This window comes from Ochotona princeps, chromosome 8, assembly GCF_030435755.1.
Source record: "Ochotona princeps isolate mOchPri1 chromosome 8, mOchPri1.hap1, whole genome shotgun sequence".
Taxonomy (NCBI): Eukaryota; Metazoa; Chordata; class Mammalia; order Lagomorpha; family Ochotonidae; genus Ochotona; species Ochotona princeps.
The window spans coordinates 82,667,083-82,684,813 of NC_080839.1; positions in this window are offsets into that span (position 1 = coordinate 82,667,083).

Below are 17,731 nucleotides of genomic sequence, written 5' to 3' on the forward strand. Positions count from 1 at the left end.
AACTAGCTGTTTCTGTGAAAGATGCTCCTAATTGTTTCAGATATTTTGCTATATTATCAAGTTTTAGTTCATTTTGTACTTGATGGATGCTGGTATATAGAAGCACAGTTAATTTGCAATTTACCTTTTTCTCATGGCCTTGCTAGCTCCTGTGGGTCTGTGTGTATTCCTCAGCATTTCCTGCTCTCCCAGTCTCTGCTCCTTCCTTCTCCCATTGCCTCACTGCTCAGGCTCAGTGCCAGGGAGGCACAGCCTGGAGCCCACAGCAGGATCCCTCACCCTCTCCCTGTCCCCAGGGTATGTATTCTATCATCCAGGGATGCCACCCCCAGGAAGAGCTTCTTATCCCCACACTCCTGGAGTATGGTTGGGGACGTCTGACGTGACATTCTCGGGGGCACCAGGCTGCACGGCTTCTCTGCTGGGGTTTGGTAACAGGGCCATGTGTTCCCCAGGACATATTGGACATTTGTGCTGTGCCCCCAAGCACTGTGAGGGTCTGGATTTCTGTGACCTCCCCATCATCATTTTGATCCTTCCCAGCTCACAGCATCGCTGTGGAGAGGTCTTTAAGAAACTTCTACGTCCTTCAGTAAAAGGTCCAAGATCTGAATCAGACACACAATCTCTAAACTGCTTCATTTCTCGAATTTCTCCACTTCCTCTGACTCATCAAATCTGTTGTAGCTTTGTTCCTAATAATCTTCACAATTCTCTAAACTAGGCAGAAATTATTGGTAACCTTTCAGTTCTGATTTTAGCAATTTGTATTCTCTTTTTTATTAATTTGTGGAGGTGCGTATATTTTATTGTCCTTTTTTAAATTACCAAGTTAAAGTACTTTAAATTGTTTTTACCATTTACCATCTTCTGCTTACTTTTTTTTATCTTTTCCTTCATTCTCTTTGAGTTGAATCTACATCAGATGTCCAGTTTCTTAGGTAAAAACAAAACACGTTTGTTCTTCTTTTATGATATCACACAAAGCTACAGGTTTCCCTCCAAACATGCTACTGCTGTCTGCTTTCCTAGAGTTAAAATATTTTCTAATTTTCATGCTGCTTCATTCTTGTAAGTAATATACTGTTTAATTTCCAATGGTTTGGATGTTTTCTACACTTTCTTGGTTCTTCAGTTGTTGAGAAAAGGGTGTTCAAAATCCACTAAGTTTCATAGTTCTCTATTTTCCCTTTCCTTCAGCTCTATCAAAGGTTTTCTTTTTCATTTTTCCTGTGCTCCATATTAAAATTGTTTTCATTGTCAATGATATTGTATCTTTCAGAAACTTTGGTACTTTTCTAAAAAGATTTATTTATTTTTATTGGAAAGGCAGATATACAGAGAGGAGGAGAGACAGAGAGGAAGATTCACTCCCCAGGTGGCCACAACGGCCAGAGCTGCACCCATCCGAAATCAGGAGCCAGGAGCTTCTTCCAGGTCTCCCATGCAGGTGCAGGGTCCCAGGATTTTGGGCCGTCCTTGACTGCTTTCCCAGGCCACCAGAAGGAAGCTGGATAGGAGGTGGGGAAACCGGGATTAGAATCAATGCCCATATGGGATCCTGGTGTGTGCAAGGCGAGGACTTTAGCCACTAGCCTACCACGCTGGGCCCAGACTTTAGTACTTTTATTGTTAAGTTCCCACTCTATCTTTCATAACAACTCTGTCGTTAAAACAGAGTTGTTTGGCAAGAATGCAGTTGTAACCACTTTATCACACTGACTGCCTGGTGCATTTTCCCGTATTTTACTTTCAACTTGTAGGTTTTTTTTTTTTTTTTTTTTTTGGAAGAGTTTCTATAGGTAGCATATAGTTGAACTTTAGTTTATATTCGCCTTGGAATCTCACATCCTTCACACGCCACATGGTCACCATAGGCAAGATTTCCTTCTGGGTAAATCCCAAAGCCTGCATACAGATGATGCCAAGGTATCTTGACAAGTGAAACCGAAAAACCTCAGCTGTCAATCATCTAGACCTGGCCGCCAGTAGACTTCCAACTGCCTATGCGTCCTCTAACCCATAGAAATGCTCCCTAAGCAAAGTGACTATTGTCTTCACTGCAGACCCTTAGTGGAACTTGTTACACAGGCACAATTAGCATATTATCTCACTGACTGTTGCTCTTTTTAAATTTTTAACTGCCCACAATGATCAGGGATAAGCCAGGGCCATGTAGGTCTCCCCAGTGGGTGACTGGAACCTAATGCTTAAGCTATCACTGCGACCTTCCAGGGTCCACACTAACAGAAAGCTAGAGTCAAACCCAGGCAATGTGGGGGTGGTATGTTGCCTCCCATGACTACTGTTGAGTGCATCTATTCCTTTAAGCACACTCCCTCCAAGAGCTCCACTTGCAAGTCAGTCCCAATCCTTCCCCTGAAGCTTTTGCCACCTAGGGGTGTGTTAGCTCTCCAGTAAGGCCGCTTCTCACTAACGACAGCCCTTGCTGAAGGTCCTTTGGTGCATAGCCTTGAAGCCCTCTTGACTTCTAAGGGCTCCATCCATGTTCCAAAGACTGTCCAGAGCCAGTGACATCTTCCTGTTTGCTTTTGGCTCTATTGACTCATTCTTGACCTTTCCATTCTTCCAAAAACACAAAGATCTTCAAATTTCGGTCAATCACAGCATCTTTAGTGGGTAACCAAAACCTTCACCCGTGTCCTCTCTTCACTCCGTGAGTAGAGGCTGGGATGCCTGAAAAGTTACTGGTGCTCAGGTCAGAATATCTGGAACTTGTATTGGTTCTGGACGTACTGCAGGATGAGAACAGTTCCCATGAGAAGCATGGCTGACCAGCAGCCCACAGGTATGTCCTGATTGCAGTCTGTGGACGAACCTCATGGATCCACCATCAGCAGGCTGTGAGTGGCCAGTGGTCAGGGCCCAGGCTTGTGATCCAGTGCCCATGGTGCCAGCAGCAGGCCCCATGACTGTGCTGATTGCATCACAGACAAGACCTGAACAGAAATATCTGCAACGTTTCATGGTAAATATAGCAGTCCAGGACCCTGAGCAGTAAAAACCCTGGAGTCTAGAGTATTAGGTACTGCCATTAGCTGACGGGTATTTGTTTTTGTGCCCTCACATTCTCAAAACACAACGTTTTATTTATGGGAACTCTATATAAAACTTGGAAAATTAAACAAAAACAAACAGAGATGGTTTGCATTTGAGCTGTGAGAGTTGAGAAGTTCCCAGCTCAGCCTTGTGTCTTTGGGATCCCCACAACTCACCTTCAACAACACCAATTAAACCAGAGAACCCTCTGCATCATCACACCTCCTCAGACACATGGTGTTTTCTGTGGACACAGACTAGCGCTTTCCCAGCTCAGCAGGCGTCCCTGGGATGTGGCAGGGAGCTGGCTTCTGATCCTGACGCACAAGCCACGCCGCATGCTGCGTGTGGAAGATGTGAGTCTCGTGTTGCTTCACAAAGCCCTCCACCACCTCCACTCCTAGCAGCTGCCACACCAGGATTGAAGCCCAGGTTGATGACCAGAGAGCTCTGGGCGCCAAAGTGCTCAGCACGTGCTGTTAGAGTATTTCCATCACCCCATAAAGCCTTGAGAGAGTACAAAAAGGACCCAAGGCCACCCACCCACTTCCCCTGGGGGGCTGAGACTGGCTCCAGGGAGTGCAGGAACCATGCTCAGCCACATGGGAACCACACTCAGCCACACAAACACCCACACCTTCTGAAGGAAATGCTGCCAATATGGCAAGCACTGCTGCTCCAGGAGTGACCAGCCCCCAAGGCAAGCGTGTGTTCCCCTCCACACACACACACACACACAAATGCACAAACATATACATGCACAAGAAATGCTCAAACACAAGCTACACAAACATGTATATACAGACGCATGCAAGCACACACAAGCATGCAAATACAAACATACACATGCATGTAAATACACACAGAGATGTGTACATGCATGTACAAGCACATATACCCACAGATGTGTACATACACATACATGCACACATTTACATACATAAACACACACTCAAACACACAAACACATGAACATATGCATATGCCCATGCTCTAAAACCAAGCAGTGAGTGATTTTGGTTGTTTCTGCTCAGCTGTTAATAATGCGTTCTTGCAGATTGTCCTGCCTGGGGACTAGGGCAAAGCACCTGGCTGGGGTCATGAGGTGTGATGGCTCTCTCAGCACACACAGTCAGTGCAGTCTAACGGACACTGTCACTGTCCCACAGATGGTCATGGAAAACGCACAGAGGCCAGAAGGCAGCTGTGGGAAAGGGCAAAATTCTAACTGGAAATTGGGGCCTCAGACTTCAAACACTGGGTCTATGAGGTAAACTGAGTCCCACTAGGGATGGAAAGGATCTCTGCAGCACTGGACTCCAGAGATAACAGCACAGATCCTGCTAGGATGGCGGTCAGGCATGGTCTGCATGGAAGTTTCTAGAAGTTTCTAGATCAGGAGCATACAATGTCCTCTACACTAACACCCAGCACACACCATCCTCCTCAGACACACTCACACCCAGCATACACCATCCTCCTCAGACACAATCACACCAGCACATACCATCCTCCACTCACACACTCACACCAGCACACACCATCCTCCTCAAACACAATCACACCCAGCACACACCATCCTCCTCAGACACACTCACACCAGCACACACCATCCTCCACTCACACACTCACACCAGCACACACCATCCTCCACTCACACACTCACACTAGCACACACCATCCTCCTCAGACACACTCACACCCAGCACACACCATCCTCCTCAGACACACTCACACCCAGCACACACCATCCTCCACTCACACACTCACACTAGCACACACCATCCTCCTCAGACACAATCACACCCAGCACACACCATCCTCCTCAGACACACTCACACCCAGCACACACCATCCTCCACTCACACACTCACACTAGCACACACCATCCTCCTCAGACACAATCACACCCAGCACACACCATCCTCCTCAGACACACTCACACCCAGCACACACCATCCTCCACTCACACACTCACACCAGCACACACCATCCTCCACTCACACACTCACACTAGCACACACCATCCTCCTCAGACACACTCACACCCAGCACACACCATCCTCCTCAGACACACTCACACCAGCACACACCATCCTCCACTCACGCACTCACACCCAGCACACACCATCCTCCTCAAACACAATCACACCCAGCACACACCATCCTCCTCAGACACACTCACACCCAGCACACACCATCCTCCACTCACACACTCACACTAGCACACACCATCCTCCTCAGACACACTCACACCCAGCACACACCATCCTCCTCAGACACACTCACACCAGCACACACCATCCTCCTCAGACACACTCACACCCAGCACACACCATCCTCCACTCACACACTCACACTAGCACACACCATCCTCCTCAGACACAATCACACCAGCACACACCATCCTCCTCAGACACACTCACACCCAGCACACACCATCCTCCTCAGACACACTCACACCCAGCACACACCATCCTCCACTCACACACTCACACTAGCACACACCATCCTCCTCAGACACAATCACACCCAGCACACACCATCCTCCTCAGACACACTCACACCCAGCACACACCATCCTCCTCAGACACAATCACACCAGCACACACCATCCTCCACTCACACACTCACACCCAGCACACACCATCCTCCTCAGACACACTCACACTAGCACACACCATCCTCCACAGACACACATCAAATCACACCACCTTCCATACTCACTCCTCATGGCAGAAAACAGAAAATGGAAGTGACTGATTCTTATTTGCACAGACACTCTGTATCCATGTGGGAGCTGTGCACACTTTTTTCACATTGATAAAAATACCACACGTGTTCAAAGCTGCAGATAACACAGAGAATCTTATGTGTGGAAGCCTAGGTCTTCACACAGCTCAGCTTCTCACACTGCCCCCTCCAAGGACCCATCCTGACCAGGAGAACCATCTGTTCCCTGGGGCTTGCCAAGTTTCCCTGGTTCACTCACACACACAGTGTCACCACGTCCACCTTATGGGCCCTCAACATTCTAGCACATGTCTGCTCTGCCTTTTCCCAGTGTGGTCAGTGGGGTGTGGGGTGCTGGCCAAGCCCAGGCCGGGCTGGCTGCCCTCCAAGTTCCCTGCATGCCTGGCTCCACTGTTTATATCTTGCTGCTTTTCCTGTCACTTCCTAAGCCACCACGGGGAGGATGAAAAATGGTAGCCCTAGTGCTGCCTAAGTCGTTGGCTGGAGGCCAGGCGTGTGGCCAGAGTGTGCAGAGCGCATGGCAGGCATTGCCTTTATTTGGCAGCCGGAGGAAGGCAGGGAGCTCTTAAGAGGGGTCAAGAGGTGTCCTTGGTCATTGGAAGCCAAGTGTAACTAGGTTGGGGTGACTGGGGTTCGTGCTTGTCCATGGGTGCTGGAACATACCTGTGGCTCCTGTTCCCACACAGGGTAGCGAGCCCATTGCTATAACCGGGCTACCGAATCACCATTCCCTGAACAGGGACATATAAGGGAGTCAGCACCAGGCGCTCATACACTTGGCTTGGCCGGGGTCATGCAGGATGAGGGTGTCCCCATTGCCCTGTCGCTGGTCACTCTCAGGGGAAGGGAGCATGCATCATAGTTCTGCTGTTGGGAGCCAGCTGGCTGTGTGGCTAACACCAGTGTCTACAGGCATCTGGTTGTTATTCCATTCTGAAAACAATTTGGAAATTAGGTTTGTTTGTCTTACATTCTCCTCATGTTGCCACAATGGCAACCACAATTTGGATTTTAAGCTCATGCTTTTCTGAACTTCAGGGTCTTTCTCTCGTCAAACAAAGCCAATGCATTGCAAGGCAGCTGGAAATTTGAGTCCTAGAGCATTGTAAGCCAAAAATAAATAAATAAACAAATAATGTGGGTTTGAGTGGTTTTTTTTTTTTTTTTTTTTTTTTTTTTTTTTGGTTTCTTTTGTTTTTGTTTTTGTTTTTTCTTTTCACAAAGATGGGAAAAACTTTCGCCAGAATGAGAGGCAGTCTCCCGGAACTGACAAGGGTTTAGGTGCCAGTCTGATGCAACTTCCTGTCTCTGACTCGTCAACCATTCCGATGAAATTCTCCCATTGGAAAGAAAACACGAGGAGGCAATGCAAAGGTGATGATGAAAAACTGGGGGCTGAGAAACCAGCAGTGGTTGCAGGGGGTGGGCGGTTCTGCCAGGCATCCCAGAAGCTGTGGCCATTGCAAGGTGTCAGTCCAGCCAGCTCCACACAGGCCATTGGCCCCCAGTCAGGCCAGGCCGAGAATGGGACATTGCAGAGATCAGCTCCATTCAGGCTCCCAGCCCTACAACAGCATCTCATGGTTGAGGAACCTGCCCCACACAGCCAGGGCTGACTTCTCTTCCATCCCTACAAGACATTCATTAAACCCTGGGTAGGTGGACAACTCTGACCACACAACCCAAGGAAACACTGCTCCAATGAGTTAGCCCAGCCACCGCATGTGTGTGCAGGAGCTCATGTGCTAAGGCAGGGCCCAGGAGACAAGTGGTTGCCCAAGGTCAGGAGCTGTGGGTGCATAGCTAAAGTGAGGACCCTACTCTGCCCACCTCCCAGCACTCTGCACCCCATGTGGCTCTGAAGTTCTGAACTCACTGGGCTCAATCTTCTTGCTATTTGGTAACTTAAACTAAAGCATCTTTCAGTGATATCAGGCCAACCAACAGCAAGAATTCTACATGGTCCCACTGTGGTGGGCAGGGCACTGAGTCAACCCCTTGAGCAGCCTCTGCCACTTTCTTCTGTTCCCAAGAGGCCAGGGACCTCCGGAGCTGTCAAACAACCTCCAGAACACAGATGGACACTGTGGCCTGCAGTGTTGGGCCTGGTAGAACATTCTGGAACATCAGAGTGTCAGCAGACGTGATGGGGTGCCACTGGGTGTGCAGAAGCAGCTGCACAGCCCGTGCACTTTCTGCCACATGCAGGTGTTGTGTTCCTCAACCAATGGGCTATGAGCAATGGCAAGTTTGTTGCAGCAAGCATCAGGCATGCTCCATGGTGTGTGCACAGAACAAAATGCATTTTCTGTCCACAGTTCAGAGACACCTTTTTCAGTAACCCTGGGGGAGGGGGTGAGGAAGCCAGCAAAATGTTACAGCAGTGTCCCGAGGAGCTGACAGCTCCAGTTCCACACAGCAGCAGCTCCCGTGGTCCATGGTGCAGGTGAGTTGGCCAGAGGGCAGGGGGAAGTAGCAGTCCAGCCATGGATGGCCCTGGCCTAGGAAACAGAGCTGCCCTCAAGCCTGTGAATGCAGAGGCCACCCTACCCACTCAGCAGGAAGATCCTGGACAGCAGCCACTGCTCTGGGCCTCTCTGGGAAGGCCCAGGTGAGCAAGGCAGACCTGGGCAGGAGAGGAGAAAGGAGTGGCCCCCCTGCTTGGCTGCTGCCCCAGGGGACACGGGGCATCTTCATCTTGCCTTCAGAGGCCCCGGAACCTGGAACGGCACCTTGCATTCCTCCTGTTTTCTTTGGCCTCCCTGAAGAGCAGGGTTGCTGTGTGGTTTTGAGCTGCTGCTAAATGCTACTTCTCCCAGTAACAACCCTCCCAGGATTAACAGATGCAGGGAAAGCCAAATGGCTGACAAGCTCCCAAATTAAAACGGACCTGCATGCGTGCTCCCCTCCCCCACTGTCTCTGCTCTTCCCCCTGAATTAAACTCCAGATGTTTACAAGCACAAAGGACCTTCTTGGTGCTCTTGTCGGAAACACTGTGCTGTTTGTGTCAGAGCCCAGATACGAGCCAGACATTTACAGGCTAGCTTGACCCAGACACAGAAATCCAAAAACAGCATCTGCATATGAGGGCCAGGCCAGTACGCCTGAGGTCACTGGGGTTCAGGTGCTTGTTGATGCCTTCTCTTCACTCCTTCCTGGTCTTCTTCATTCGGTGTTTTTAGTCGCCAGATGTCCCAACAGACCTGTAGAACTGAATCTCTATTCTGAGCCTTAGTACTTAGTCCAGCGTGACGACCCATGCAGCCAGTGATCACAGCCTCCATGTGAAACCCACGCCCATGGCTGGCCCCACTGAAGTCTCAGCAACTGGTCTGACTCATGTCACTTTCTGGATTTGCACAAATCCACTGTCCTCCCCACCCTAAACACACTCCAAGGAGAGCTTCTGAAAAGCTTCCTGCACCTGCATCAAGGCAGACCAGCATTTGTTCTCAGTCCTGCAGGGGACTGACATTGCAATGGCCGCCCAACCATGCCACTGTCCGGCTGTGCTCACTGGACACTCTGAAATCATCACAATCATATTAGTGGCTCATGATCTCCAGAGAGTATAGGAAATTTTACCAGAGAAAAATACTTCCAAGTGGACTGGTGTAGGTGACCGTGGCTCACACGCCTTTTCCGGCCACGCACCCTAGTCCTATCTTGCAGTCATTTGACTGCACATGCTCCCTCGGCCAAGTATGCCCCTCTTACTGCCCATACTCAACCAGCCACAGGATACTCTTACTACTTTACCGCACTTACTCTTGTTACTGTGCTTGCTCATGTGGCCATGCATGCATGCCAGTGGAAGGCACCTCGAGCACGCGCTGTGTGTGTGGAGGGCAGCAGGCCAGCCGCTAGGCGCCAGCCCCTGCAGGACATGTGAGGCTTGATTCTGGCTGATATCAGACATTTCTACAGCTCCATACCTTCCCTCAGTTTCTTTTCTGATTACTAAGTGTGCGCAGGAGCCATGAGCACTAGTGTCACCACGTGCTCACAGCGTAGATCTACTTCCGTGTCTAGAATAAGGGGACAGTGTATCTGATCCTGATTTACAAAGTCATGCTGTTGGTTACCTTGCCCAGGTGAGCACTCATGACAGCGCCACACAGGTTTAGTACACAGCTGAAGTGCCCAGAACTCTTGAAGGATGGTAGGTAGGTCCTTCACCGCGGGCGGGCTGAGCCTGAAGAGACATAGGGTATCCTGTCCTCACCCTTATCAGGGCCAGGCACCAAATGTGGACCTTACCTCACTGTTTAGATCACTGGGCTTAACTCCGCTAAGACTGCTGTGCGTGCTTTGATTTTAATTGCTTAATTTCAATTTGATTTGAAAGGCAGAGATGGAGAACTCCTTCAGCCACTACTTCACACCCCAAATTTCCTGCAACAGTAACCTGGGCCAGGTCAAAGTTAGGAGCCCGGATCTCCTCCAAGTCTCCCAGGTGGTTGGCAGGGACCCAAGTACTTGAACCATCACTGCAGCCTCCCAGGGCACACAGAGCAAGCACTTGAAACCAGACACTCGGATGCAGGAGGCAGGCACCCTGAGTGGCAGCTCAGCCATGTGCCAGCACTACCACTCCTCACTCACCCTAAGCTTTCCCTTTCCGGCTTTGCAGGCCTGGGCTACCATGTGTGTGCTGAGAACAGGTACCATCTGTAAGCACAGCATTCTGAAGGATAGCAGGAGGCGAAACCATCCTTGTCCTGGCTGTGGAGCACTGCAGGGTGCCCAGTCCCCACCCCTTGCTCAGACCCACAGAATTCAATGAGCTGGCTCATGGTGAGTCATTAACACATTTCTCATTATTTTGAAGTTTTTATGGAATTGTCTTGGGAGAAATTAGGCCTGTAAAGGAGTGAAATCCTGTGCATCAAAGATGTGTTCCCCAACTGAGTGATGCCTTGCAGCTACCATAGATTTCAAGCCAGCGTCTGAGCCACAGCCTCTAACAGATGTGTATATGCACAAAGTGTGCAGTGGGAACATGGAAAAGAGATGCGTCTCTCTCTCAGAGCCAGGAGCTAGTGCTTGGTAGAATGGGCAGATATAGAGAGAAAGTAGGGAGAGAGAGCTGTGCCCCCCGCCAGATGCATGGCCAGTGCAGACACCATAGGGAACTCCAGGCTATTCACAAAGCCAGTGGGGGAGGGGAACCGGTCCTGATTTATCCTGTGTAAGTACAAATCCAGTGCTCTTCTCCAGAGAAAACACACTCTCTGGACTGTTGGCAATATCCAATGAAGCATGAAAAGCAAGACTACCACAATGAACTCTCTGAGGTATAGCTTAAGCGAAGTTTGACCACTGTCACAGCTGCTGTTACAAAACGGAAAACTGCAAGCAGGGAAAATGGCTACCATTCCCATTGCTACTTTTCCCAGAGGAGGAGTTGACTGAAATTCCCAGATCATGTTCATGGTTAGCAAGCACCGAGATGTGATGCCAGGTAAGCCTGGGTTTAGTGGGAAGGGTGGGCTTACCAAGTGTTACCTTAGCAACACAAGGCACTCCCTTTGTTGCTACACTGAATGCATTGATTTTGATCCATCATTCAGAGTCCTGCCTCTCAAAAGATACTGGGCCACTTGGACCAAGGCACTGTCAAACTATTCAGAAGTGCACATGCGGAGACTAGAACAAGCAGCACCGAGTGAGCATGGGTTGTGTCAAGCAATGGCTTACAAGCTCACCCCCATCACATGAGATGAAAGACGACGAGCCCAGGAATGTCCCAGCTCCTTTCCACCTGCAGCAGCACAGGCTCAGTGGCACACTGAGGCCTTCAGCACTTCTACCTGCTGCTTCCAGAAGCTCTGAGAGCTGCTGTGCAGCCCCCGCACACATTGGACCCAGCTGGATCCTGAGAGCACTGTAACACTCCATGCCCACCTCAGAGTCCTCCTACCATGATGCCATTCACCAGCATGTTTATCTGGGTCCCCAGCCATGTTGGAAGGAGATTGACAGCAGGTGGCATTGGTATAGATCTCTCACAACGTGGCGTTTTAGGTCTGACCAATCACGTCTGCGTTTTGGGAATAATAGTTCGAACTGAGTGAGAACAATCTGGAAGTGGTCTCTGACCCCTAGCAGAGACTTACCAAAGGAATGACGATGCAGAGTGATCAGGTTGTTTAAGACAATGTCTTGTTCTTCTGGAGTAACCTTAGGAGCTGCAGCCCAAGCTCGGGGCTGGCAGAACCCCTGCCTGGCATTACTGAGGTTCAGAACTGTAAAATCCCACAGCAGTAAACACAGCATTCATGTTGCTAGGTAGCCATTAAAACTTACTAACATTCAAATAACTGCAATTAGCTACTGTCAGAGCAGGCGTGGGTGCGGTGGTCAGCACACAGTGTAGGCCGCTCATTTCCCACTGCTCTGATGCTGAGCTTGCATCCCTCCCGGTAGGAGCCCTGGGTTGAGTTCCAGAAACCTGGCTTGGGGCCCAGCCCAGCCCCAGCTATTATAGGCATCTGGGAAGTAAACTGGCAGATGGGCAATCAGTCATTGTCTCTGTCTCTCTCTGCCTTTCAAATAAATAAAAATAAATTTGAAGAGATAAATAGAATAAATTTTTCAAGAACGCAAAGAAATAACTTTAAACATCCACAAATTATTGTCAATCCATTTCTATATAATGATACAAAGAGTTCAAGATTTATAACAAACACCGTAATGAGCAGTTTTCCTTAGGAAGCACTTCCTTCCTTTAAAAATGAATTCACAAGACCTCTCAACAACAAACATCCTTAAGACGAGTAAGATCCAACTCCACCTAAACGTCAACCCTGTTCTTGAGTACGCTACAGGTAGATCTGGGAGTCGGCTCTACAGAGCAGCCCTGTAGGGCACATTGCCTGCCAGCATTTCCATTTTCCAGCGTGTCTGGGTGAAGGGTCCCGGTGCTGCCCGTCTGGAGGGTTCTGACCCTGCTGCTCGCCAAAGTACAGCTGACTTGAACATCACGTGTGGCAGAAGAGCACAAAGGGGCTTGGGTGGATTTCAAGGTGGACACACAGAGGAGAGGGAAGCCCAGAGGCACACCAACTTTTCACCTCTCCACAGCCCAAACTGTGAGTCACCACAGCTGGTTCTGAGTAAGACCGCCACATGGGCTCACGGAGGTGGCCATAGGCATGGCCCGAACTGTGCTTGACCCTGCTACACAGCTGTCACACCAGGCTACAGGGCAGACAGCTGAAGCAAATGCTGCTCCCAGCCAGTCAGATGCCGAAAAGAACGTTCAGGAGTGTGCTGGGGCCAAGTCAACTAAATCATACGCAGTGTGAAAAGGCAGTACCTGCTGCTGCTTCGTTTAGACAAAACATTCATCTCTACTGCTGTACTAATCCCTTGAATAGAGTCGAGACACCAAAAACAGGGGTAGCAGCCCCCTGTTGCCAGGGAGAAGTTACCAGGCAGGACTGAGGGGCAAGTCTGGGCCACCGGGCCACGGCGGAGCAGGGTTGAGACGCCACCACCCAGCTCTACTGGCTACTGAAAGTGCCACCATGCTCTCAGCCCACACACCCAGCTGCCTCCTCTGAGAGTTCCCATACGTTCTGCCATATAAGGTCCAAGAGAAAACCTCTGTGTTTAGCCTAAATTAGAGCATGAATAAAGAAAGCACCTTACACTGAGCTGTGGAATTGGAGGCCAGAGAGGTGACAGGTCTGAACAATCAAGGACCAGGGGGTGAGAACCAGCACCTAGATCTTGTGAGGTGGACAGGAAGAAAGACACAGTTTATCCTACTATAGGTGGCTGTCCCACTGCTGCAGGTGTCCACTGCTGCTTCACACGGGTCCTCGTTCTCTCAGTCTTTAACCTGTTTCTGCAACAGCTCCTACTTGTTCACCACAGATGGCCTCAGGATGAGCCTAGCACCCTGGACGTAGGGCACCCAGTCACCACCTCTCAGCTCCAACAGTGCATCAACTTCGCAAAGCAGACAGGTACCAAGCCATTTTTTTTTATTCTACAAAGCTTTTACTAAATATTGAAAATGTGCAACCTTTCAAGTATCATTCTGGGGATGAAGCAAAAAAGAAAAAATGTTTTCTGAGAAAACACAATGTTTTACACTGTGCATATTAAACCCCCACTCATTTCTCCACTCTCACCTCCACCACATCTCCACTCCACACTCTCACCTCCACCACATCTCCACTCCACACTCTCACCTCCACCACATCTGCACTCCACACTCTCACCTCCACCACATCTCCACTCCACACTCTCACCTCCACCACATCTGCACATTACACTCTCACCTCTACCACATCTCCGCTCTGCACTCTCACCTCCATCACATCTCCACTCCACACTCTCACCTCCACATCTCCACTCTGCACTCTCACCTCCACCACATCTCGACTCCTCACTCTCACCTCCACCACATCTCCACTCCACACTCTCACCTCCACCACATCTGCACATTACACTCTCACCTCTACCACATCTCCGCTCTGCACTCTCACCTCCACCACATCTCCACTCCACACTCTCACCTCCACCACATCTCCACTCCACACTCTCACCTCCACATCTCCACTCTGCACTCTCACCTCCACATCTCCACTCCACACTCTCACCTCCACATCTCGACTCCTCACTCTCACCTCCACATCTCGACTCCACACTCTCACCTCCACCACATCTCCACTCCACACTCTCACCTCCACATCTCGACTCCTCACTCTCACCTCCACATCTCGACTCCACACTCTCACCTCCACCACATCTCCACTCCTCACTCTCACCTCCACATCTCGACTCCACACTCTCACCTCCACCACATCTCCACTCCTCACTCTCACCTCCACATCTCGACTCCTCACTCTCACCTCCACATCTCGACTCCACACTCTCACCTCCACCACATCTCCACTCTGCACTCTCACCTCCACCCACTTTTACACTCTCACCTCCACCCACTTCTACATTCTCTACTCTCACCTCCACCTGTTCCTATACTCACCTCACCCAGTTCTCCACTCCGCATTCTCACCTCCACCCACTTCTCCACTTTTCCTTCTCATCTGCACCTCATTCTGGATTTGCAAAATACATCTCCTGCATTTCTTGAAAGTTGCTCTTTTTAGTCTATTTCTAGAATCATTTTCTCCAAAGACCGCCACCCCTCTTTATAATAAATGTTGACTCATTCCATCTAGTTTTTCCAGGGCTTTTTCTTCCTTCATTTAACTTTGCTCTTTCTGGCATACTTTGTAACATCTGTTTAGTTAAGTATTCTGATATTTTACCTCTTACGCAACTGCACCATCAAAGTAGAGTTTGTCATGTCACAGCCCTGATGGAGCCCATCGCCCATAGTATACTCAACAATTCAATCAGTAACAGTCTGTAATGGCAGGAAAGAACAGACGGATTGATGCATGGAACCTGCAAAGAAAGGTGGATATGTAATATAATGAACATATGCAAAGGTTAGTACACAGATGGGAGGGTCTTGGAGGGTTAGTCTTGAAGAGTGGGTCATATGTGGTTGGTCTTGGAGGGTGGGTCATGGAGGTTTGGTCTTGTAGGGTAGGTCATAGAAGGTTGGTCTTGGAAGGTGGGTCTTGGAGGGTAGGTCATAGAAGGTTGGTCTTGGAGGGTGGTTCATGGAGGGTTGGTCTTGGAGGGTAAATCATGGCAGGTGGGTCATGAATTGTGAGTTCTGGAGGGCGGGTCACACAGGGTGCGTCACATAGAATGGGTCATGGAGGGTGAGTCATGTAGGGTGGGTAATGAAGGTGGTCATGGAGGGTAGGTCTTGGAAGGTGGGTCATGGAGGGTGGATCTTGGAAGGTGGGTCGTGGAGGGTGGATCATAAAGGGTTGATCATGGAGTGAGATCATGGAGTGTGATCAAGGAGGATAGTCAAGGAGGGTGGTCATAGAGGATGAATTATGGAGGGTGGGTTTTGGAGGGTGGGTTTTGGAGGGTAGGTCATGCAGAGTGGGTTATGAAGCGTAGTCATGGAGGATGGGTATGGAGGGTGAGTCATGGGGGTGGGTTCAGGCAGTGTGGGTACCAGAGGGTGCCAATGGAATGTGGGTCATGGAGGGTTGATGTTGGAGGGTGGTAATGGAGGGTGGCCATGAAGAATGAGTCACAGAGGGTGGGTATGGAGGATGGGTCACGGAGGGTAGTCACAGAGGGTGGGTAAGGAGGATGGGTCATGGAGTATGGTTTGAAAGCTACTTAGTCATAGTACTTTGTTCTAGCAGCCCATGTACTATAACATGGCTTCCACATGCTCTTTGCCCAAACCCTGCTGTGACATTGGTGAGCTCCCTGCTTTGTCAGTCAGGGTAGGCAAGCACAAAGCTATTCCCGCTAGTGTGTTCTCCTGGCATATCTGTGGCTCAGACACTCACCTGGGTGACAACTGCCTCCTGATGGCAGCACCATTCTGGTCTGCACACCCTACCTCCCATCAGACTACTGGCTGGACATGTGAACACATGGTGACTCAGGACATTCCAGTGCCCTCTCCAACAACAGGGGTGAACAAGCTCTAGACATTACAGGTTTTGTACAATGTCCTGATGTGACACAAGAAATGAAACACAAGAAGAGACCTTTCACACAAACCAGATTATGCAGGGCTCAGTAACAGTTTGAAATTATTTACCACTTGCTTATTTTAAAAAAACTTTGAAACACCAATCAAAAACTAACCAATCCGACTTATGCTCGCAACTCTCTGAGGTGATGCAAACATTAGAAACAGCTTAAAGATGTTGTACAGGCCAAGAGCAAGGACTAGGGCCTAAGACCCTGCCACCTCTGTGCTCCATGCCCTGCCCTCCTGAAGGCCCTCTCCAGCTGTACCGCACCCTTGTCCAGTCCATAGGCTGCCTTTCCAGCCCCACCCCTGAGGCTCTGTCCTCCATGCCAGGGGTCCTCCTGACACTCCACTGCCCTGTCTGCAGCAGGCTGGCAACTGCCTCGATCAAGGCACCTCAAATGTCACCTTCCCACAAATTCCAGTTGAGCAGCATCCCTGGCAACAAACAGTACATCAGTTGTTGCTTGGGTCACATGCCTTTTGAAGGGGGCTTACAGCAGATCTCAGAATCCTGCAATGTTGAGCACCACAGAGGAGCTGTCCAGTAAATGCTGTTAAAGACTTGTTTATTGTTTTGTTGATGTATTTAAAACGCGAAGTGGCAGACACAGGGAGCTTCAATCCCCAGATTCACTCCCCAAATGGCTGCAGTTGTTGGGACTGAGCCAGGCCAGAACCTGCTGCTGCCTGGGCACATGAGCAGGGAGTGGGTGACACAGAGCAGCATCTCGGCATGTGGCTATGGACTCTGGCAGGCCACAGTGCCCACTCTTCAATGGACAGCTCTGATCTGTGAGAATCTGTAAGTAAAACCCACAGCAACAGCAAGTTTATTCGCCATTTCTTTGCATTTACTCTGGGACTGCAGTTGTGGTACAATCAATGAAGTCACCATCTGTGACACCAACACACCTCAGCAGTTCCAACTGAAGTCCTGACTGCACCTTGACTCACCCAGGTCCCTGCTAACACACCTGGGAAAGCAATGAGAGACACCCTGCACCACATGGGAGCAGAGATACCAGGAAGACCCGCCCAGTCTCCCTGGTCAGGGAGCCGCCACTGGCTTATGCTCCCCTTCACCAGTGGTCCACTGCAGGCCAACGTCCAGGCTCGAGGCCAGCATTTAGGAATGGTTTATTACTGGATTGCTTAAGGGGAAGGAAAACATCCTAACAAGTATTAGTTTTCTGCAGAAAGCTAATTCCTCTAAACCATGCTGGCTTTAACCCTGCCCATCATAAAGATCAGTCTGGAAGGTTTATGCCAGAGAGCACTGGAGCTGAGGGCTGGCCAAGGAAGTGGAGGGGAGAGGA